This window comes from Herpailurus yagouaroundi, unplaced genomic scaffold, assembly GCF_014898765.1.
Source record: "Herpailurus yagouaroundi ecotype Mexico unplaced genomic scaffold, PumYag 67793, whole genome shotgun sequence".
Classification (NCBI taxonomy): Eukaryota; Metazoa; Chordata; class Mammalia; order Carnivora; family Felidae; genus Herpailurus; species Herpailurus yagouaroundi.
In genome coordinates, this window is record NW_024420586.1 from 20,369,136 (window position 1) to 20,392,524 (window position 23,389).

A 23,389-nucleotide genomic window follows, 5' to 3' on the forward strand; every position below is an offset into this window, starting at 1 on the left:
TAACCTCACATCTGGGTTCAATTTGTTTTTCGTATGTACATTATCCCCAACTTCATCATTTTCTCACTTGCTTTTATGTATATGTGTACATATATATTATATAAATTTTATATGTAAGACATACTACAGCTATTATTGTATATTTTGTATGTGTGTGTGTGTGTGTGTGTGTTTGTGTGTGTGTAATTTTTTATCTGCCTAATGTTTATTTCTAGCTGTGAGTTCACGGCTGTTTTCTGCCTCCTCCATCCTCATAAATTCATCTTCAAGAATGAAGAGTGCTGGAATGGGTCAAGGTAGAAGGCACCACTGTGACCTTAGAATTACATTCTATGGATTCTTTTTGTGTTCTGGCTTCTTTGACATAGCATAATTATATTAAGATTCATCCCTGATGTTGTATGTATCATTAATTTGTTTCTTTTTATTACTGAATGGCATTGCATTGTATGAATATACATACCCCAATTTGTTTAACCATTCACCTGGTAAGTGGACATCTGGCTTGTTTCTGGTTTTGGGCTATTACCAATAAAGTTTCTATGAACATGTACTTACAAGTCCTAGTGTGAAAGAATGTATGCTTTCACTGCTCTTGGGTAATTATTAATGGAGCCACTCCAGTGTTCTTTTGGGTAGTGTTAGTATGGTATATATTTTCCCACCACTTTACTTTTAACCTTTGTGTGTCTTTATATTTAAGTGAGTTTTTTGTAGGTAGAATACGGTGGGCACCTGGGGGGCTCAGTTGGTTAAGCACGTGACTTCGGCTCAGGTCATGATCTCACGGTTTATGAGTTTGAGCCCCGCATCGGGACCTGTGCTGACAGTGAGGAGACAGCTTTGCATCCTCTGTCCCCCACTCCCTCTGCCGCTCCCCTCTGTGTGTGCACAAGTTCTCTCTGTCTCTCATAAAATAAAATAAAATAAAATAAAATTAAATTAAATTAAATTAAATTAAATTAAATTAAAATTTAAAAAAAGAATGCAGGGGCGCCTGGGTGGCGCAGTCGGTTGAGCGTCCGACTTCAGCCAGGTCACGATCTCGCGGTCCGTGAGTTCGAGCCCCGCGTCGGGCTCTGGGCTGATGGCTCGGAGCCTGGAGCCTGTTTCCGATGCTGTGTCTCCCTCTCCCTCTGCCCCTCCCCCGTTCATGCTCTGTCTCTCTCTGTCCCAAAAATAAATAAACGTTGAAAAAAAAATTAAAAAAAAAAATAAAAAAAAAATAAAAATAAAAATAAAAAAAGAATGCAGTGGGATCTTACTTTTTATCCAATCTGACAACCTGTGCCTTTTAACAGGGTGTTTAGATTATTTACACTCAATGTGATTGTTAATGTACTCTGATTTACATTTACTATCTTACTATTTGCTATTTGTCTCATATGCTCTTTGTTCTTCTTTTTCTGCTTTCGTTTAGATTGATTAAAACATTTTTTTAAAAATTTAAGTGTAGTTGACACACAACATTGTATTAGTTGCAGGTATACAGCATAGTGATACAACAAGTTTAGATGTCATGCTGTGCTCACCATAAGTGTAGCCGCCATCTGTCACCATACAGCGTTATTATGATATCGTCGACTATATTCCCTCTGCTGCAACTTTCATCTCCGTGACTTATTTATTCCTTAACTGGAAGCCTGCACCTCCCACTCACCTTCACCCATTTTGCCCATCCCCTCGCCCTCTCTCCTCTGGCAAATACCAGCTTGCTCTCTGTACGTATGGGTCTGTTTCTGCCTTTGTTTACTTGTCTGTTCAGTTGTTTTGCTCTTTTAGATTCCACTATACGTGAAATCACATGGTATTGGTCTTTAGCTGACTTATTTCACTTAGCATAATAGACTTTAGGTCCCAGATTGATTTTTTTTTAATTTTTTAATGTTTATTTTATTTTTGAAAGAGAGAGAGGCAGAGCATGAATGGGGGAGGCGCAGAGAGAGAGGGAGACACAGAATTTGAAGCAGGATCCAGGCTTCGAGCTGTCAGCACAGAGCCCGATGCGGGGCTCGACCCCACAAACTGTGAGATCATGACCTGAGCTGAAGTCGGACGCTTAACCGACTGAGCCACCCAGGCGCCCCTGATTATTTTTTTATAATTTGACTTCAATTCCTTTGTTGGTTTATTAGCTGTAACGATTTGCTTTGCTCTCTTAGTGGTTTAATGTATAGTGTACATTTTAAATTTGTCACAGTCTACCTTCATTTGATATTATGCTACTTTGCATAAAGTACGAGTATCTTAAACAGTAAATTTCCATTTCTCCCCTTCTGGGCTTTGTGCTTCTGTGGCTGTACTCTTTACTTCTACCTGTGTTAGAAACCCCATTACATTATTCTACGTTATCTTTACCTTTGTCTAAGCAGTGAGTTGTCTTTCGAAAAGATTTAAATAACAAAAATATCTCATCTATTTACCCAAGTGGCTCTCACTCTGGCATCCCTCGTTCCTTTGTGTAGATCTAGATTTTTCATCTATATGATTTTCTTTTTGGCTGCTCAACTTCCTTCCTTAACATTTCCTGTAATAGAAGTCTTCTGGTGATGACGTCTTTCAGCAGTTTTAGGTCTGGAAAGGTCTTTATCTTACCTTCATTTCTGAATGCTATTTTTTGCTGAGTAGAGAATTCTAGGTTGACAGTTTACTTCTTTCAATACTTTAAAGATGTCGATCTGCTGTCCTTTTGCATTATTTCTGACAAGAAATCTGCTGTCATCTCTATCTTTGTTCCTTTGTAGGTAATGTATCTTTTTTTTTTTTTTTCTTCTTTTTCCTCTGACTGCTTTTAAGATTTTCTCTTTGTGGCTGGTTTTGAGAATCGGATGATGGCGTGCCTTTGTGTGGTTTTCTTCATGGTTTTTTTGTGCTTGAGGTTCATTGATCTTCTTGGAAGTCTAGGATTTTAGCTTTTACCAAATTTGGAAATTTGAGGGCCATTATTTCTTCAAATATTTCTGTCTAGCAGCATCTCTGTTTTCTCTCCTATAAGTATATGAATTGTATGCACATTAGGTGTGTGAAGTTGTCCTACAGCTCCCGAGCGATCTGTTCATTTTGTTTTCTTTTTCTTTTCTGTGTTTGAGTGTCTGTGTTACAGGTAGTTTCTTATACCATGTCTTTAGGTTCACTGTTCATTTATTCCGCAACTTCAAATCTGCCATTCACACCATTCCGTATTTTTTGCATATCACATGTTGAGGACTTTATCTGTATAATTTTGATTTAGGTCTTCATTTTTTTTTTAGTGTTTATTTATTTTTGGGGGGGGGAGGGGCAGAGAGAGAGGGAGACACCGAATCTGATGCAGGCTCCAGTCTATGAGCTGTCAGCACAGGGCCTGACACGGGGCTTGAACTCACAACTGTGAGATCATGACCTGAGCTGAAGTTGGACGCTCAACCGACTGAGCCACCCAGGTGCCCTGGTCTTAATTTTTTTAAAAACATCTTCAATGACTCCACCTAACATGTTCAATCTTTCCTGTGGTTTTTAAAAAACATATGAAATAGAGTTGTAGCAATTGTTTTAATGTCATTGTCTGCCATATCTGTGCCCCTTCTGGGTTTTAGTTGATTTATCATTCTTTTCATTAGGAGTTCTTTTTTCCTGTTTCCTTACTTGCCTGGTAATCTTTAGTAGGATGTCAGATATTGTGAATTTCACCTTGTTGGATGCTGGGTATTTTTGTATTACTAAAAATATTCTATCTTGCTGTGGGATGAAGTTACTTGAAAATGGTTTAATCCTTTTGGGTCTTGCTTTTAAGACCTGTATGTCAAGAATGGAGCAGTATTTACCCGAAGACTAATTATTCTCCACTACTGAGGAAAAATTCCTCTAATGACTTTACTTAATACTCCATGAATTATGAAGATTACCAGTCCAGCTGGTGAGAACAAGCACTGTAAATGGTCCTGTGCAATCACTAAGTGCTATTCCCTCTAGTCCTTTTGGGTGGTTTTCCCTTGGCTTTGGGTAGTTTCCTCACATGCACATGCAGTTGGGTACTCTACTAAATACTTGAGAGGGACCCTCTATAAATCTGCGAAGTTTCTCCTTGTGTAGCTCTCTTCTCTCCATCGCAATGTCTTGTTAAGTCTATTACTTCTCCAAAGCCTCCAAAGCCTATGTGTTATGAACACATAACAATATGTGTTCAATTCAAGGAATTTGATGCATACCGTCTGGGTTTGCCTTCAATCCACTGCGGCCTAGAAAGTCTCTCAAAGCTTTAAGCTGGGGCGATAGTAGGTTTCTGTCTCTCAGGGTCATATCCTTTATAGCCTGACATCCTATGACTTAAAATCTACTCTTTCATTTGTTTTGTCTAGTATTTTACTTATAATCAGATAGGTGGTAAATCTAGTCCCTGTTGCTGCATCTTGGTTAGAAAAAGCTCCTAGTCATCCTTTCCTTGGCTTTAGGTTTCTGCTCTCTTTTGAAACAACTCTGATGATTCTTCTTCCTCAAGTGCATGGATGGTCAGCACAGGCTATCTCTGCTCTGGTCTCTGGAGGGAATAGGTATTTCCCTTTCTATCCTTTGCCTTGGATTAATCCTTCCTCAACTCTACTTACCGTCAACCAGAAAGATGCTGTGGCTCAAGACTGGCGAGCATACCTGGGAGCAAGGGGTCCTGAAGGCCACTCAGTCGCCTCTAAAATGTGGCCTTCACACAGAAGCACAAAGGCCAGCTCTGTGTTTCAACGTAGCTCAGGAAGGATCGGGGTCCTCACACAGATCTGCCTCTCATGACCCCAGTAGTTGGTTGAGGATTTGGATATTCAGAATTGTGGTCTTGTGTCTTTTCATCTTCTAAGGCTAGTATGGTCAATCCATTTTGGAATAAAGTAGAAAGAAAGGAAGAAAAAATCTGCACTTAAATGCCAAAATTATACTTCGAATTCCTTAAACCTTGTTGTGTGTGATTCTGTTAATGGCATACAGTTCTCTTCCCTGGTTTTATTCCATTTTTTCTCAATCAATCTTTATTATTTTTAGAGTTTTAATTAAAAATCCCCTCAATATCTGCTTCTATGTAAGTACTTGAACTTGGAGGGTCCAGATGATAAATTATAGTTCGAATGAACAGAATATCCAGACAAGGTAAGCAGCCCTTGGATACAAGTGACTGGGGCTAGAAACATTTCTTTCTGCACATGTCATAATCCACACTAGTAAATCTGCATGTGCAGATATTTGTCATGGAAGTTGAGCCTTGAAAAATTTAACAAATATCAAAATTTTATACTTAAAATTCTAGACTTGCTCGTGGGAGTAATTAGCCTTTATCCAGACAGAGATTATCAAGCAATTTTTCTTCATATACTTACTCTTATCATTTACGGCAAGAATATTTTACTGTATTGGAAAATGTCCTAATGGGAAGAAGGTTAACTTTTTTATGAGACTATGACCTTCGGGTCAAATAACTCAGAATATTCAGTCTTCCTTTCAAAAATAGGTAACGACTAAAAATCAGCTGAGAAAAAGATTCCTTAGGAAACAGACTGACAATAGATATCCAAATTCTTGGTTTGAATCACTGGAAGGAAGTGACTGAAAATCCGTCTGCCCCCATCCCCTCTCCTTGGCAACAGAGAAAATCTATTTGTTAACATTCCTGCCAAAGAGTAAATTTTTCATTCATTAAACAAATATTTTATGAGCACCTACGAATTATCATGTATCATGAACCAAAAGGAGAAGGGGCAAAGCGAATGAGCATAAGCTTTGCCTCAAGACACACTCAAGTTGAGGGGCATCACAGTTATTCACATGACATATCCACTATGCCTCATGTTTCTCCTTTGTTGTCCTTGGTAAAAGGCACCAAAGGGAAGGAGGAAGGTACAGCTTTTATGATCAGAACTCTGTTAATTAAGATGGATTTGTGTGCCTTTTGTGCTGTATTGCATTTGTCCCTTTCTACTAATTAACAGTCTCCAGAGATAGGATGTGTCTAAGATTACTTTTCCAGTCCTTCCTTTTTTTTCCCTCTCCCCACTGGAACCATTAGATAGGAGATTCCACGAACGATACCAGGCAACTGTTTCATAAGTTTCAATGATTCGAGCTCCTATTAGTCTCCATTATATCAGGTGTCAACCTAAAATTGTCAGGAGGCAGGGTGCCTGGGTGGCTCAGACGATTGGCATCTGACTTTGGCTCAGGTCATAATCTCACGGTTCATGGGTTCAAGCCCCGTGTCGGGCTCCGTGCTGACAGCTCAGAGCCTGGAGCCTGCTTTGGATTCTGTGTCTCCCTCTCTCCCCCCACCCCCAACTCGCGCTCTGTCTCTCTCTGTCTCAAAAATAAATAAGCATTAAAAATTTCTTTTTAATTGTCAGGAGGCAATAACTAAATAAAAAGGCTTATTTGTGGTCAAAGAATTGCAATTTGGGGTACACAGATTTGGGTAGCCACCCATATAGTATCCCACTAGGGGGCAAAAGTCAGGGGTTTTTGAGCAAAAAGGGAATAGTTGTATACATTGTTTATAAAGAATGTTTGATAGGTGTTGACAGCAGAACGCTAATCTTGACTGAGTATAATTGGTTGCTAAGGCTATCACCAAGCAAAGTCTGTTACTGTAGCAAGTTGCAGGTGTTTGTGTGGGGGGGGGGGCGGTAGGGAGGGATCCTTGGAATATTTGAGATTTGGCCCAGTTCAAAAGTTCATGGTTCCACCAGTGAGGATACACATAAGGCCCCCCTCCTTAACGGCCTCCTGGCTGGCTGCATTTGAAAACCCCTTGAAGGGGCGCCTGGGCGGCTCAGTCGGTTGGGCGTTTGACTTCAGCTCAGGTCATGATCTCCCCGTCCGTGGGTTCAAGCCCCGCGTTGGACTCTGCTGAAAGCTCGAAGCCTGGAGCCTGCTTCGGATTCTGTGTCTCCCTCTCTCTCTGCCCCTACCCACTCACGCTCTGTTACCCTCTGCCTCTCAAAAATGAATAAATGTTAAAAGAAAAAAAAAATTAAAAAAAAAAAGAAAACCCCTTGACATAAGTGACCCCATTTCATTTCACCTTTCACCCAGGTAATATCAAGTATCTGCTATTTTTGAGAGACTTTCTATGATCCTTATCTGGTTTTGAATTGTGTATTCTTGGAGCAGGGTTAAAAAACAACAACAACAACAACAACAACTATAGGGGCAGAAAATAGATTAGTAGTTGCGGGAGGCCAAGAGTAGGAGAAGCAGGGGCAGGGGCAGGAAGGAGTTTGGGGGAACAATGGAAATGTTCTGTGTTTTAATATAATGGTGGTTACCATATGCACTTGTCAAAATGTATAGAACCATACCCTAACAGGGTGGATTTTATTCCATGTAAATTAGACCTCAGTAAACCTCGGGTGGGGAAGACTGAGTTTTAGGGCATGGCCAGTGTCCTTTAGGACCTATTACCTTAAGTCTGTGTGTGCTAGGGAAATGTTAAGAGATGTGAACTCATACAGGGATGCAATCTTTGGGGTAATACGTATTTCTACTAAGGTCAGAGGTTAGGGTAGGATAAATTGCAGCTATGGCTTGAATTCTGGATGGGAACAACTATTTCCTAATGTTCCAACCAAAAGTCTCAAACTAGTAGAAAAGCCATAAAATGGACTGAATGAGGGTCTGGCTTCTGGAACCAGACTGCCTGGGTAGGAATACTAGCCTCATCAGTCACTGTGTGACCTGTGGCAATTTACCTATTAGAAAATGACACATTAGTTTGTACCCAGCTGCATCAGCCAGCCAGTAAAAGGATAAGTAATTGTGGATATTTTCCTAATTAAGGCAGTGAAAGAAAATCACACTGCTTGAGGTAGAAACAAAACAAAAAGCTACAACAACAACAACAAAACTACAGGACTCATCAAGCTGACTATGTGCTAAGTACTCTTTTAAGCATTTAAATCTCACACCAACCCAATCATCCCTGTTCTACCAACGAGGAAACTGAGGGGTGGCATAGATGGGTACATGGCCAATGGTCACACTGACTGGCAAAGCTGGGATTCAAACCCAAGCTGCCTGGTTCCAGAAGCCAGGCCCTTATCCACTCCACTTCATTGCCTTTCTAATAATTAGAGAACAATAGTTACAACATTGGAAAATAATTGTTCCCATCTAGAATTCAAGTCAAGTCTAATTTCAGGGTTCACTTGTAATAAACGAAGGGCAATGTTCTCCTCACCCGCATCCAAATAGGGGAAATCAGGCTGTGTTCAAGTCGTTCATTTCCAGTCAAGTTATATCAAACTACACAGGACTCCATTTTTGACCGGGAAGTGAAAGGTAAGACAATATTTGGGGGGGGGGGGGGGGCGGCGGGAGAAGGAAGCCATTTGTGGGAAAGTCAAAAGGCAGGCCATGTCACAATTTATTATGAGTGTCAGCCATCTATAAAACCGCACCCCCTCCCCAATTTGGTTTCTTCTTAGATGACTTCTCCGTAGCTGCAATTCATGCCATTAGCCCTACATGTCCTGATAATACATTGGATTTTAAAACTGCAACCCCAGTAGCAAAGGCCATGACTCTACCACACACAAAAAGCCCTCAGTTATATATTCCTCTCCTTAGGTTTTATGTAAATGAAAATCTGTAGGAAATAAATCCATTTAGATATTGTTATTTCCTTAAATACTCTTATCTTGTTCCAAAAAATAAAAAAATGGGATACGGTGGGGTTTTTTCCCCTGCAAAGTCCATAAACACACGCATTTTAAAAATCCATATTTTCTCTAATTTCATAATAGATGATGCACTGGCCAAATAAAGACGCTACATAGTAGAATTCCTATTGGACATCGCATTCATCTTCAAGCCACAATCTTTTCCCATTTTTCTTTGTCGAAGACTTCTGGAAACGTTATGCTAAAAATAACACTTTTAACGTGAGTAACAGGTTAACAAAATGAAAGTTGCTATAGAAACGGAATGCACGCTTTAGAAAATGGAATTGTATGGAGAAATGCTATTTATCAGCTGCAGTGAATTGGCAAGAGCTTATCAATATATACCCCCGAGGTCTGTTTCAGATAGCTTGGTAGCTGCTAATGGCAATATTTCCCAATATTTTCCTGAGTCCGAAGAATGTATTCGATCAAGGATGCTCAGTTAAGAGGCAGGAAGAAGAAAAGATGGCTACTTCATGGATTCCTGCACCACTCAGCAGAAGCACAAGTGTAGGTCTATTAGGGCAGGGCCCTCATGTCTCCTTAATGCCGTGATTTATTCTGATGTCTTAACCATTAGTATTTGCAAGTCTCTGAGAATTATCATTTACGTGGAGGCTGGTGTGCTTGGATTGCTCTGAGTACTCAGCTGGCAGTGTACTTGGGCAAAGCCTTAATAATTGGGCATCTCCTGTTTAACTGCATGATTAAGGGATACTTTATTTACTGTCGCTCTCCGCCGGCAACTTTTGACTGAACGTTGCCCTGATTTGACCATAGTTTCTCCAAGAGGAACAAACAGCAGTTTTTGACGCCGTGCACCGCTCTGCTTTTATGGCCAGCGTTTTTCGCGCCATAAATCCAGACGCTTTACACTCATTAAGAATATGTAAGGAGACTTGACTCCGTAACATCCTCTCTCCAGAGTTCAACCTGTGCAATAAAACAAGCTCCACGGAAAACATGCATTTGGGCTCAGCTCTCTAAAAGCCAACCGCCCCCTGTCACCCCCGCCCCGTTGCAAAGAAGTTATTTCTGGTGGGAAAGTCATAGGCCATGCGTGTTCGATGTTTTGCTACCTCTGACCCAGATGGTTGTTGCCTCTTCCCCCCTCACCTCCTTCCCATGATAATTTGCCGTCTCTCTCAGCTTATTAATAATGGAGCCTCTGGTAAATGCACGTGGCCTTAAATGAGATGACTACACTGAGATTCTGCACCGAGATTACATAAGGCTTTAACTGGGCAGGTTTTTCCCTCCCCTCGTGCATCTGGAAAGCTTTCCTCCAAGGAATTTTGAGAGGATTGTGATGAGAGCTTCTCTGGAGTTCAGAGAGGTCGCCCCGGGACCCCCTTCTTGTCATGCTGTCTCCCCAGTACCTGGCTTCTCCCCGTGTGAGACAACAGTGGTGGGAAAAGACAGAGCTCTTGGGCTAGACAGACGGACAGTGAACAGGCTCAGGCTTCATCGCTTTCTTACCCGAGTCCACAATTTCCTCTAAGACATGGGAATGGCTCTCTGGAGAAAACAGAACGGAGACAGATCAGGGCACTTTTCCGACGTTATGGAGTTCTGGACCTGAAACAATACAAATGGTTCTTCTTTCTTCCCTTGACCCCAGAGAGCAGGTCATGTTCACAGGCAACAATACCGGACGGAGACTGTGCCACATTGGAGCCTCGACCATGTACGGGGCATCGTGCCTTATCTCATGCTTTAGCTCATTCCAATTTTACAACAGCCTTGTGAAGTAAGAATTATTCTTACAATGGTGAATCGATTCTTTTTTTCACTCCCACTCTTTTGGACACTGGTTCTCTCTCTTGTTGAACGCAGAAAGAAGTCAGAACGACTGAATGTCCTTTTTCCTTCTGTCACTTTTTAATGCGACATCTTCCTCAGGAAGAGATCCTAGTCTTTTCCTCCTCATAATGTTGGTCTGAAAATGACCATTTTAAACCCCTTTCTAAGACGCTTATCTTTGGATTCAATGTAGGAGCCAGTATGGCTTAGTGCAGACAGACGTCAGCAAGCTATCTAGAAAGAGCTAGAGAGTAAATATGTCAGGTTTTGCAGGCTATATGGTCTGTCTCGATGACTCAACGCTTCTGTTGTAATATGCAAAAGCAGCATAGGTAATACAAAAAGGAATGGGCATGGCTGTGTTCCAATAAAACTTAATTTACAGAAACAAGAGGCTTCCCCGTGAGCTTTGGTTTGTTGACCCCTGGATTAAAAATAAAAATAGGGGCTCCTGAGTGTCTCCATCGGTTAAGTGTCTGACTCTTGATTTCAGCTCAGGTCATGATCTCACGGTTTTGGGAGTTCGAGCCCTGCACTGGGCTCTGCACTGACAGCTCGGAGCCTGCTTGAGATTCTCCCTCTCCCTCTCTCTGCCCCTCCCCGACTCACGCTGTCTCCGTCTCTCTCAAAATAAATGAATAAACTTAAAAAAAAGTAAAAAAATAAAATGTGGCAGGAAATAGGGGGCAAAGCAAAGGCATAGCCCTCAATTAATCCCTAGGCTCATGTTATTAGCAGTGTGGCCTTGAGCATGTAACTTTTATTTCACTGAGACTTAGTTCCGTTATCTATAAAACAAGGGTGGTAGTTTCCTCCTGGGGTTATTGTGAGGATCAAAAAAGAAAAGCATGCATTCCTGGGCTTCTCCTCTCTTGCAGTTTGGTTAACACTGGTTGTTTCCAAATATTCCAGGCACTTGTTGAAATGCTGATGATACAACCAGAAGACAAGGCCCTTATTTCCTGCATCACCTCCTAGGAATCCAAGGAGCATTAATCCTGCCTCAGAGGATAAAAGAAGTTTCAGATGGGAGGTATTCAAGGTCAATCTTGAAGGGTAAGCACAATAATTTAGGTTGAGAAGCAAGATAAAAGCGTTGTAGATTGCATAGTATTTCAGGGAACTGTGAAAAATACTCCAGTATAGAGAATGTGATAATGCACAATGAGGTTCATACTAATAGAACCTACTTGATATCCGTTCCCCTCTCTTCCTTACTCATAGGTCCATGATTTTGTCCAGGGCAGAAAATGTACCCACCTAAAAATACTCAATCCCCAGGTGCCTGGGTGGTTCAGTTGGCTGAGCTTCTGACTTCTGCTCAGATCATGATCTCATGGTTGGTGAGTTTGAACCCCTCGTGAGGCTGTCTGCTATCCTTGCAAAGCCTGCTTCAGAACCTCTGTCCCCCTCTCTCTCTGCCCCTTCCCTGCTGGTGCTTTCTCTCACTCTCTCTCAAAAATTAAAAACAAATACTCAATCCCCCAGTGTTCCTGGTTAGCTAGAGGTGGCCATATGATGCAGTTCTAGCCAATAAGATGTAAGTAGAACTATCTAGTAAGGGCTTCTTTTTCTGAATAAATAGAAAACAACTATATAAGGAGAAAGCTTTTTTTTTTTCTGATCTGGAAAATAGATATAACACTTGGAGATTCAGCAGCCCTTTTGCAGTCATGAAACCAAAAGCCACATTTGACAGTGATGAGACAGAAAGACAAAAAGAGTGTGCCTGTGTTCTCTGTGGCAGTATTGAGCCAACACACCAGCCCTACTGACCTATTTCCAGGGGAAAAACGACAGCCCCATTATATAAGCCACTGTGTATATTGTGGTTTCCATTATTCACAAGTCAACAAGGCTAACTGATCTGCAATGGAATCAGAAGCAGTAGGAAAGATGCTGCATAGGTAGAGTAGGTTAGTGCCAAATGTTATACTCTGGAGTTTAGACTCTTGTAGACAAGTGAGAAACAGTAAGGTTATTTATATATCTAGTTATTTATTTATTTTGAGAGAGAAAGAGAAAATGTGGGGCAGGGGCAGAAGTAGAAAGAAAGAAAGAGAATCTTAAGCAGGCTCCGTGCCCAGTGCAGAGCCCAATGTGTGGCTCGATCTTACTTCCGAGAGATCATGACCTGAACCGAAATCAAGAGTTGGACGCTCAGCCGACTGAGCCACCCAGGTACCCCAAGAGTAAAGGTTTTTAAGCAAAGGAGTGATATAAAATAACTTATTCAATAGTAGGCCATTAAGATCTAAGTATATGCCAGGTACTGTGGGGAACTACACAGATAAAGAACAAAACCAAAACAGGGAGACATACTACCAAATACAACTATTATAAATGATGATGTCTTATGAAGGAAACTAATGTTTTTGCCCAAGAATAATCAGAGTGGCCAACATTAGATAGGTAGGAAGACCTCTTAGGTAACAACAGAGCTCAGACCTATAAGATGAGAAGTCGGTCATGCATTCTACACAGAAAGGCCAGCATTTGCAAAGGGCTGAGGTAGGAAAGAGTCTAGCTACTCCTAGGAACTTTAAGAAACTCGGTTTGACTGGAGCTTATCATCCAAACTGAGAGTCAGTGGTTTGAGATGGTTTGAGATGGTTGAAGACAGCCAAGGCCTTGTAGTCTATGGCAACAAGTTTTAAATGAAGAGGGAGCCACTGAGGGGCTTGAAGCAAGTGATATGATCCAAGTCATGTTTTAAAACAGTGTTCTTGATATGATGTAGAAAATGGATTAGAAGGGCACCTGGGTGGCTCAGTTGATGGAGAGTCTGACTCCTTGATTTCAGCTTAGGTCATGATCCCAGGGTCATGGGACCAAGTCCAGTGACAGGCTCTTCACTGAGCATGGAGCCTGCTTGAGATTCTCTCTCTCTCTCCCTCTGCTTGTCTCCCCCGCTTGTGTGATCTCTCGAAAGAAAGAAAGAGAAAAAAGAAAACACAAAATGGATTAGAAATGAGCAAAAGTGGGATGGTACAGACAAGCTAGCGTTGTTGTGGTAGTTTAGGTGAAAGATCATGGTGGGATGATGGTGGCCTAGTCTAAGGTGGTGACTATGGTGATGGAGAAGTGTAAACACATGATGTACAGCAGCATGAAGCATGATTTGCTGTATGGATTGGATGTAGGAGGTTAGGGACAAAGAGGAATCAAGGATAACTGTCTCTGAAGTGAGCTTCTGGGTGGAGAGTGACACCATTACTGAGATGGGGAAGACTACGGTGGGAGGGGATATATTTTGAATGGGAAATTAATTGTTCTGTTCCTGACATGTTAAGCTTGAGATGCCTGTGAGACATCCAAGTGGGAAACCTCAAAGAGAGGGTTGGATATGTAGGATGCAGAAGTCAGATTCAGAGAATTCCTCTGGCTGGAGATGATCTTATGACTCGTCAGCAAAATTATGATATTTTAACCCAAGAGAACAGATAAGCTCCGCTCAGACTATGTTACAGAAAAAGAGAAGACCTGAGGTCTGTTTGGGGAAGGTAGGTGGAGAATGGGTTCAAGACAAGAGAGACTGGGGATAGAGAAATCAGTTCAGATTTTTTTTAACGCTTATTTATTTTTGAGAGAGAGAGACAGACAGAGAGAGAGCACGAGCAGGGGAAGGGCGGGGGGCGGGGGGGGGGGGGACACAGAATCTGAAGCAGGCTCCAGGCTCTGAGTTGTCAGCACAGAGCTCGACACGGAGCTTCAACCCACCAACCATGAGATCATGACCTGAGCCGTAGTCAGAGGCTTAACCAACTGAGCCACCCACGCGCCCCTCCGATTTGTTTTGAGTGAGAAGTAAAGGAAGTCTGAACAAGAGCAAGAGCAAGGCAAATGGAGAAAAGGGGATGAATTTAAGAGATAGCTACAGGAAGAATCTACAGAACTTGGAGCTTGATTGGATGGTAAGGGCAGGAAAGCTGAAGTCAAAGGCAGCTCTGAGATTCCAACTTGCTTGACTGTATCCTGATGCTCTCAATCAGTACATGATACACAGAAGGAAAAGGGAGCTCCAGGGTGAGGTAAGTCTGATTTGAGTGACACAAGGGTGGACATCAGATAGGCTTACATCCTGGGAATGCTGGGTGCTGCTTTTTAAAAATTGCCCTCTCGGGGCGCCTGGGTGGCGCAGTCGGTTAAGCGTCCGACTTCAGCCAGGTCACGATCTCGCAGTCCGTGAGTTCGAGCCCCGCGTCGGGCTCTGGGCTGATGGCTCAGAGCCTGGAGCCTGTTTCCGATTCTGTGTCTCCCTCTCTCTCTGCCCCTCCCCCATTTATGCTCTGTCTCTCTCTGTCCCAAAAATAAATAAACGTTGAAAAAATAAAAAATAAAAATAAAAAATAAATTTGCCCTCTCAAGGGGAGCCTGGGTGGCTCAGTCGGTTAAGCATCGCACTTCGGCTCAGGTCACCATCTCACAGCTGGTGAGTTCGAGCCCTGCATTGGGCTCTGTGCTGACAGCTCAGAGCCTGGAGCTTGCTTCAGATTCCGTGTCTCTCTCTCTCTCTCTCTCTCTCTCTCTCTCTGCCCCTCCCATGCTCATGCTCTGTCTCTCTCTGTCTCTCAATAATAAATAAACAGTAAAAAAATTTGCCCTCTCTTCACCTAAACCAGAAGCAAATGCTCAGGAATGATCTGTGGTTGTGGAGAAGCTCGTGGGAAATGTAGAATAACCATGTGGCTTGTGGAAGACTTTTAGAAGGTTCTGAATCTCCGTGAGAATAGCAAGGGGAAATTCTTGGATCCCCAGTGCAACATTTGGTCCACGTTGGTTGTGTCACCCACACGTGAATGTACCTTCACCTGGAGGTACACTGTGAACCTTCTACTTCACTTAACCATCTCCACAGAAACTTTACATTTCTAGAAACATTTACATTTCTTTTGTTGTCTTTCTGTGGATCATATCACTGATTCACTTTTAAATGGACACTGCAGGGGCCCCTGGGTGGCTTAGTTGGTTGAGTGATGGACATGCTCAGGTTATGATCTCATAGTTCTGGAGTTCGAGCCCCACATCGGGTTCTGTACTGACAGCTCAGAACCTGGAGAGCACTTTGGATCCTCTCTCTCCACCCCTTCCCCACTCATGCTTTCTCTCTCAAAAACGAATAAACATTTTTAAAAAATGGAATTGTTGCAAAGCCCAATTTGGGTTCTGACAGCTAAGTCTATGAGGAAAACGAACTACAGAAACCACAAAGGTGGGGTTTTTTGTTTATTTTTAGATTTTTTTAAGTTTGTTTTTGAGAAAGAGTGAGAGCACAAGCAGGGGAGGGGCAGAGAGAGGGATAGAGAGAATCTCAAGCAGGCTCCATGCTGTCAGCACAGAGCCTGATGTGGGGCTCAACCTCACGAGATGTGAGATCATGACCTGAGCCGAAACCAAGAGTCGCATGCTCAATGGACTGAGCCACCCAGGAGCCCTGCCACAAAGGTGTTAATATCAGAATGCTATGATAGCAACAAGTGACCCGTCTTTGTTGCAAATAAATAAGCAAACAAACAAACAAATAAAAGTGTGGCTAAGAACAAAGGAAGAAGTGTTTCAGTGAAGTATGTCAACTGTCTCCTCGATTCCACACGGCTTGGCATCCTGGGTTGAATGTTGGAAGTGGTCACAGTTATAATTTCTTGGTTGCTTCTGTTGTTTCAAGCCAAAGGGTGAGAGATACCTGAGGTATCATAGCAGAAAATGAAATTACAAAACCCCGTCTGGGTAATAATGGAAATTGAGACCAAAGCTGTTTCTCAGCAGAAATTGGATACTTCTGGCATTTGAGATGTGGACAAGGGGGAGGTGGGGCATTAGTAAAGTTCATCAGAGAAGATCCTTTGCCTTTTAATTTAATTAAAAAAATTTTTTTTTAATGTTTGTTTTTTGAGAGAGAGACAGAAGGTGAGCAGGGGAGGGTCAGACAGAGACGGGGAGACACAGGCTCCGAAGCGGGCTCCAGGCTCCGAGCTGTCAGCACAGAGCCCGACGCGGGGCTCGAACTCACGGACCACGAGATCGTGACCTGAGCTGAAGTCACACGCTCCACCAACTGAGCTACCTAGGCGCCCCTTTTGCCTTTTATTTTAGACCTTGTCAGAGGCAGCAGATTTTGGGAACAATAAGAATTTATGAAATGAGAGTTTTTAAATGTGGGAGGAAGTGGAGGTGACGATAAAATGAACGAAAGTGCTATCTTTACTGACCTTACTTGAAAAAGCGGATAAGGAATACCTGGGTCCGCATTAGAGTTTTAATTATAAATAATTATGCTCTTCATTTTGTGTACTAAATCTTTTCCTTCACTGTCAGCTCTGACCTTGGAGCTCTGTTATTTGTGCAAACTAACTGGGGTTTTAAAAATGTGTTCTGTGGGGCGCCTGGGTGGCGCAGTCGGTTGAGCGTCCGACTTCAACCAAGTCACGATCTCACGGTCTGTGAGTTCGAGCCCCGCGTCGGGCTCTGGGCTGATGGCTCGGAGCCTGGAGCCTGTTTCCGATTCTGTGTCTCCCTCTCTCTCTGCCCCTCGCCCATTCATGCTCTGTCTCTGTCTGTCCCAAAAATAAATAAACGTTGAAAAAAATAAATAAATAAAAATAAATAAATAAAAATGTGTTCTGAGACAGCCACTCAAAAATAATTTTCTCAATGGATCAGGCACTCTTCAAGTAGGAATCACACGCGTCTCAATGAGGTATTAAGCATCCATTGATTAGAGTGTACACAAAGCAATTTAGTTGCGGATCTTTTGTTTGGAAGAGGAACGTTTGGTTGCATGAAGGCTAGCCAGGTGCTTGTTTAAATATGACTGAGAAATAGAGATCTTTACATGTCTCCGTTTTCTTTCTTTTTTTTTTTCAAATCCTTTTTTTTTATAATATAATTTATTGTCAAATTGGTTTCCATACAACACCCAGTGCTCATCCCAACCAGTGCCCTCCTCAGTGCCCATCACCCACTTTCCCCTCTCCCCCGCCCCCCATCAGCTCTCAGTATCCAAGATATATAACCCACAGTTACTGCGTATACCAACTGAAGTGGCACTGTGGCAATGCTACTAAAATGGTAAATAATTGATTTTATAATTATAGATATAATTTTGCAGGAGGGGGAGGTTGGCTTCTCCAAAGTCACAAATCCCGGGGCTGGCAGAAGGAGACACACGTATATATTTTCAACAATCTCAGAGCTGAGAAATAAGGGAGGATTTGACAAGTCGACTCTCCCCTGAAACTTTAGTAAAAGAGAGAAATACTAGAAACATTTTATTTTGGGGGACGCCTGGGTGGCTCAGTCGGTTGAGCATCCGACTCTTGATTTCAGCTCAGGTCACGACCCCAGGGTCGTGGGATTGAGCCCTGAGTTGGGATCCATGCTATGTTTGGAGCCTGCTTAAGATTCTTTCTCTCTCCCTCTGCTCCCCTCCCCCGCTCAGTCTCTCTCTCTAAAATAAATTAAAAGGTTTAAATAATAAAAAAAGGAAAGTTTTATTTTTTAAGTTGCACAAGGTAGGGAGGGTCTTAAAGAATAAGGAGACACGAGTGAGAAAGACAAATGTCAAAGTGAGTTAATAGAGGGTCAGGCACTCGGTGCAGACAGCCTATCTTAGCCTGCTCAGGCTGCCATGACAAAATATCACAGACTGGGTGGCTTAAGCAACAGAAATTTATGCCCACCCGTTCTGGAGGCTGGGAGTTCAAGATCAAGGTTCTGGCTGATTTAGTTTCTGGTGAGAGCTCTCTCCTTGGGCTGCCGACAACCCCCTTCTATGTCCCCACATGGCCTTTCCTCAGTGCGTTCCTGCAGGGGAGTAGTGGGGCTGGAGAGGGGGTGCAAGTTCTCTGGGTGCTTCTTATTAAAGACACTCATCTTATCTGATTAGGCACCTACCCTTATGACCACATTTAACCTTAATTACCTCCTTAAAGGCCCCAGTTCCAAATAGAGCCACACAGGGGATTCGGGCTTCGACCTATGAATTTGGGGGCAGGGGGCACAAACATTCAGTGTATAACATGGCCCGAGGGAGCAGCAGGTGGAGAAGCAGCCCTACTGGGAGACTGTGGGGACAGGGCAGGGTGAGGTGTCCCAGTCCCTATGCAGGCCCGGTGCAGATCTCTTCAGGCTGGGTAAGCTTTTAAAAACAGAAACCCCTCTTCCTACCCACTAACCGTCTGGCATAAGGAAGCCTGGGAGTCTGGTGAGGGGCAGCAAGCTTAGATCAAAAGACGCTGAGAGACCAAACTGTGGCTGGGCTGGGTCCCAGGGCTGTCTGGTCCCAGGGCTGAGTGAGCTTGAGGCCAGAGTGTCACAGACCACCCACCCGGAGAGCATGTTGCTTCAAAAAAAGTGACAGGAAAAAGGTCTTGGCAGGATCACAATTCAGCTAGGAGTGTTTCCACTCCCTGTGCGGAGATCAAAGAAGACAAGCAAAATGCAAAGGCCTAAAATGGCCAGTTCCTAGGAGCCACTTGGGTGGGAGCTGGCTGGGACATACGAGAGGCCATTTAACAGTGTCTGCAGGTTTTCTCCAACAGTAGATGTCTTGGGCTAGATAGCTCTTTGTGGGGGCTGTCCTGTGCATGGGGGGATGTTTAGCAGGTTTCGACAATCCCAAAATGTCACCAGACATCGCCAGTGTTGAGAACCAATGGCCTAAAGAGGTGGCTGCCAGTGGCCTAATAAAACAATTTGTGCATCCAATTAAAATGACAATAATCGGTACAGTTAGCTGAAACACTAAATCGTCCTAAGTCTATGATAAGGCTGAAAAGGAAGATGTAACATAATATGCCGCAGGAAAAATCCAAGCCAATGTGAGTCAGTTAATTGGTACTCAAGCCTCTCACAAAAATGAGAGAGCTTAACAAATTGTTCAATTAAAGGAAAAGCTATAATCAATTCATTATTTTTTAAAATTTTTTTCTTAGAGAGCAGCCTGAGGCGGGGCTCAATCTCATGACTCGGGGATCAGTGACCCAAGCCGAAATCAAGAGTCCAACGCTCAATTGACTGAGCCACCCAGGCACCCCTCAATTCATTATTTAATCGTGCAAGACTGTCCTCCTGCTGGCTAGTTCAAGAAGTGACTATAGTCTGCCTGCAATGTCAAACATTTATACATTCACACTCATAACCATAACTTGATACTGCGAAAATATCCAGTTTTAGGTCAGGGTCGTGGGATGGATTAAGGGGTATAAATTGGGCACGTGTGAAGCCGGAGTCTTTTGGGGGATTATCTTGAGAAACTGACCACTTTATCTGGTCTTGCCACAAACACTCAAGTGTGCCCCGGTATTTTTATATCATTATTTGCACCTAATAGGTACATCCAGACTTTCCAAAGGCCACCGTTAGGTGGCCAGGAAGGTATGAACTTGGGCAAAGAGAGGTTCCTGTTTCTGTGGGGAAATTTGGGAGACCAGAGGCATTCTATAGCTGGCAGGGAGCACTGTGTTTTAGCTCCTGTTTCTGAGGTATTGCCGTAAGTTTTTACGTCTTCTGCCACTGGAGAGATTTCATATCTTCAATAACAGTATGTGTTGGTGTATTTCTGTCAATCATAGCGCTGTCCTGTTGTGATGACTGAGAAGGTGCGTTTTGAATTTTCTGTGCCTTTTTTTCCATCCTGTAGTGTGGCGTACTAGGCATTAGAAAATGTAGAAATGAAACTTACATTGGCACCAGTCTCTTGTATTTCCCTTTGGGTTTTTTTTTCCTCCTCCTTTTATCTTTTGGGTGCATCAGAGGACCCCTGTGTAGTCACACTGCTTTCTTTGGATCCCTCCTCCTTGTCATTTCTCTTTAGACTAATTGCTTATTCCAATATAAGAATTTCTAGAACCTCTTGACTCTCTTGAATACTTTTTAGAAACCTTGATCATGAGATTAGAATCATATTGTATCTGACTCTTAAGAATATGATGTTCTAAAATCTGGGGTACCTTTATCTCTGTTGCCAACATTTCATTTTTAGAAACTCCAAGATCGCTTTCTTCCAAAGTCTCTGTCATACTCATTTTAAGAATTCTATTGTTCTTGTTGATGGGAATCAAGCCCAGAGTAAGAGTTCAGCTTGATATTTCCCTCTACATGCAGACAGTGTCACTAAGAAAAGTCAAGAATGTATCAAACACTTAGCAGACTGGAACTTTCTAGAGACATAGATTCCTTGCCTACAAACCAGATATAGAAACAGTATTGGGAAAGTGTAGTCTACTTATTATGTCATAATTGCAGAGAAGCTTTTGATTCTGTTTTTAACTTTGATATTGACATAATATCGGACTTACCAAAACATGGTTAGAATAGTACAAGGAATCCCATATACCCTTCATCCAGATGCCCACATGTTAACATTTCTCCACAGTGGTGCCCTCTCTATGCAAATAATTTTTTTTGAAGTTTATTTATTTATTTTTTGAAGGAGAGAAGCGCACAAATGAGGGTGGGGCAGAGAGAGAGAGAGAGAGAAGCAGAGAGAGAGAACCCCAAGCAGACACGTGGCTGGAACCCTGAGAACCGTGAGATCATGACTCTAGCCAAAATCAATAGTCAGATGTTTAACCTGATTGAGCCCCCCAGGCGCCCCTATGCAAATAATTGTGAATGAAAGACACAGGCAGACACACAAAATGCTCCTCCCATCACACAAAACCCCTTGCAGCTCCTGGGTTGCTTCCTTCCTCTTCCATCATGCTGCATGTATCTGCTTCCATCACTAGACACGGTCTTACCACCCCAGAGAGTAGTGACTATTATTTAATCTTTCTTTCTCTCCGTCTTCTTTTTTTTTTAATTTAATTTTTAGATAGTTAAGGTACTGTGCGATATTGGTTTCTATTGTTTACAATTTCTAGCCTGCAGTTCAGTGCTTATCACATTGTAAAAATACTCCGGGAGTGTGGCGTATTTTTTTTTTCCCTTTGATACGGTCAGGTTTGCTGTTGGCTTTGATATTTTAGCATTGGTCAGCTTCTGAAACAGATGATCTCTTTCATACACAGGTCTTCCACTAAATAGACTTTGAGGTGTATAAAGCCATAGTTGAAACTCCCAGTGCAGAATCTATGAGTTCGGTGCCAGATATATGTGGGCATGGGAAATAATTCTCGCTCAAGAAAGAGCAAGAGGTTGATGGTGTTAAAGAAAGCTTTAAAAGAAAAGCAGTTTGGCACAGGATGGCTAAGGTATAAAAATGCTACAGACCATTATGTATTTGAATAAGGTTGTATTGCTGGTTAACTAAAAATTGAAGGTTTGGCACATTCAACAGTGAACTCTTAACCTAGCCAATACAGTTCAGATTGTGGAACAAACACCAGTTACTTGACACATGCAAATATTCAAATATAAAAATGTTGGGATATATAGTATGGAATACAGCCGATGGGCTAAAGAAGTGACTAGAACAGAAACCTAAATGCCAGGGGAAAAAAGAGAGAGAGAGAGAGAGAGATCCATCCAATGTTTTAGTAAACATCTAGTATAATCATATCTTCCCTTCATCTTTTGAAAACCTTTTCTGCATTTGAGGAGAGTCCCACCTCATGAGTTCAGCCTCCACAGTGGTCAAGTCTGAACCGAAACTCCCAGCATCCTTTGCAACTAGCATGCAGTCATGTGACTTAGGCTCCATGAATCAGACATATCTTAGGAGACATCAGCATAAAAAGAAACAAAAAGGAAGCAATCTTGGTATGGACTTTTTGTGTGCCCGCAGGGATAATAGCCAGGACATTTGTAGTTCTGGGTCTAGTGCTGTAAATTGAGTAGCAAGGTGGCTGGCAACATTAATGGTTAAGGAAAGTCAAATTCTTGGCATTTAGTGCTTGGCTGGCGCAGCAGAAGTGGTTTTTCCTCAGGCCAGTTCTGGGATGCGATTTTGACCATTTCTCCAGGAAATGATTATTTGGGCTAACACCTTTTGTCTTTATCTGTGATCTCCTTTAGTCAAAACAACCAAATTACATTCTGTTGTTTGCACCTGCCTAATACAATATTAGAAATATCCCCCACTTAGTTCCATAAGGAGGCAAATCATCGACAGTCAAGTTTGTAGCTGTCAAGAGATAAAAAGAGCAAATACAGCCTTTAAAAAACGCAAATACAGAAACTCAGATGGAATAAAAACATGTTAGGGTAGCTCATATTCCATCTGACTCCTTGGCTCTTATCTTACGCCCACTTTGAATTCATAGTTGGCCCTTAAGATACGTTCCCCAAAACAGAACCAGCTCTACAACACATGAGTGGAAGTGGATATTTTCTCTGAGGATTTTGTGGACAGATAAAGGACAGGTGTCATTGCACTATCTCAAAATAATACACCATATTCCTGTTAGACATCTCAATTCCTTTCCTAAAGTCCTTATCTGGGTGATGAAAGGCTAGAAGGGGTGGATTTCTGCTGTCGAGAACATAGGGATTTCTGGGGCGCCTGGGTTGCTCAGTCGGTTAAGCAAACGAGTCTTGATTTCGGTTCAGGTCATGATCTCATGGTTTTTGGGATCGAGCCCCGCATGGGGCTCTATGCTGACAACACGGAGCCTACTTGGGATTCCCTCTCTCCCTGCCCCTCCCCAGTTTGTGCTCTGTCTGTCTCTCTCTCAAAATAAATAAATAAACTTAAAAAAAAAGAACATAGGATTTTTAACCATATTTTTTGAAGCGGCAAATGCCTTGAAAATATACTTCCCATGAAATGGGTACCATGGACTTACAAATTTCTCTCTTTTACTCTCTATCAATTTTCAGGGGTATTAACTATCTGGAGAACATTTGCTCTTCTTTTCCTTTTTTAAATGGAAATATAAATGACCACAGCTGTGGAAAATGGTGAAGGAGAAAGCAGAAATTGTTCTTTGTTGTCTCTTTCAGTACACATACAGTACGCGTGTGTGTGCACG

General features: G+C 42.4%; 1 long non-coding RNA gene across 1 annotated transcript; it reads right to left on the minus strand.

Annotated features, from left to right (window-relative positions):
* Positions 1–1,306: 1,306 nt before the first annotated feature.
* On the minus strand, positions 1,307–22,010 carry LOC121026136 (uncharacterized). The gene is made up of 3 exons (XR_005788274.1): positions 22,001–22,010; positions 11,732–11,735; positions 1,307–1,688 (listed from the first exon to the last, which is right to left on the minus strand). It is a non-coding gene; the product is annotated as an uncharacterized LOC121026136 (long non-coding RNA).
* Positions 22,011–23,389: the final 1,379 nt, after the last annotated feature.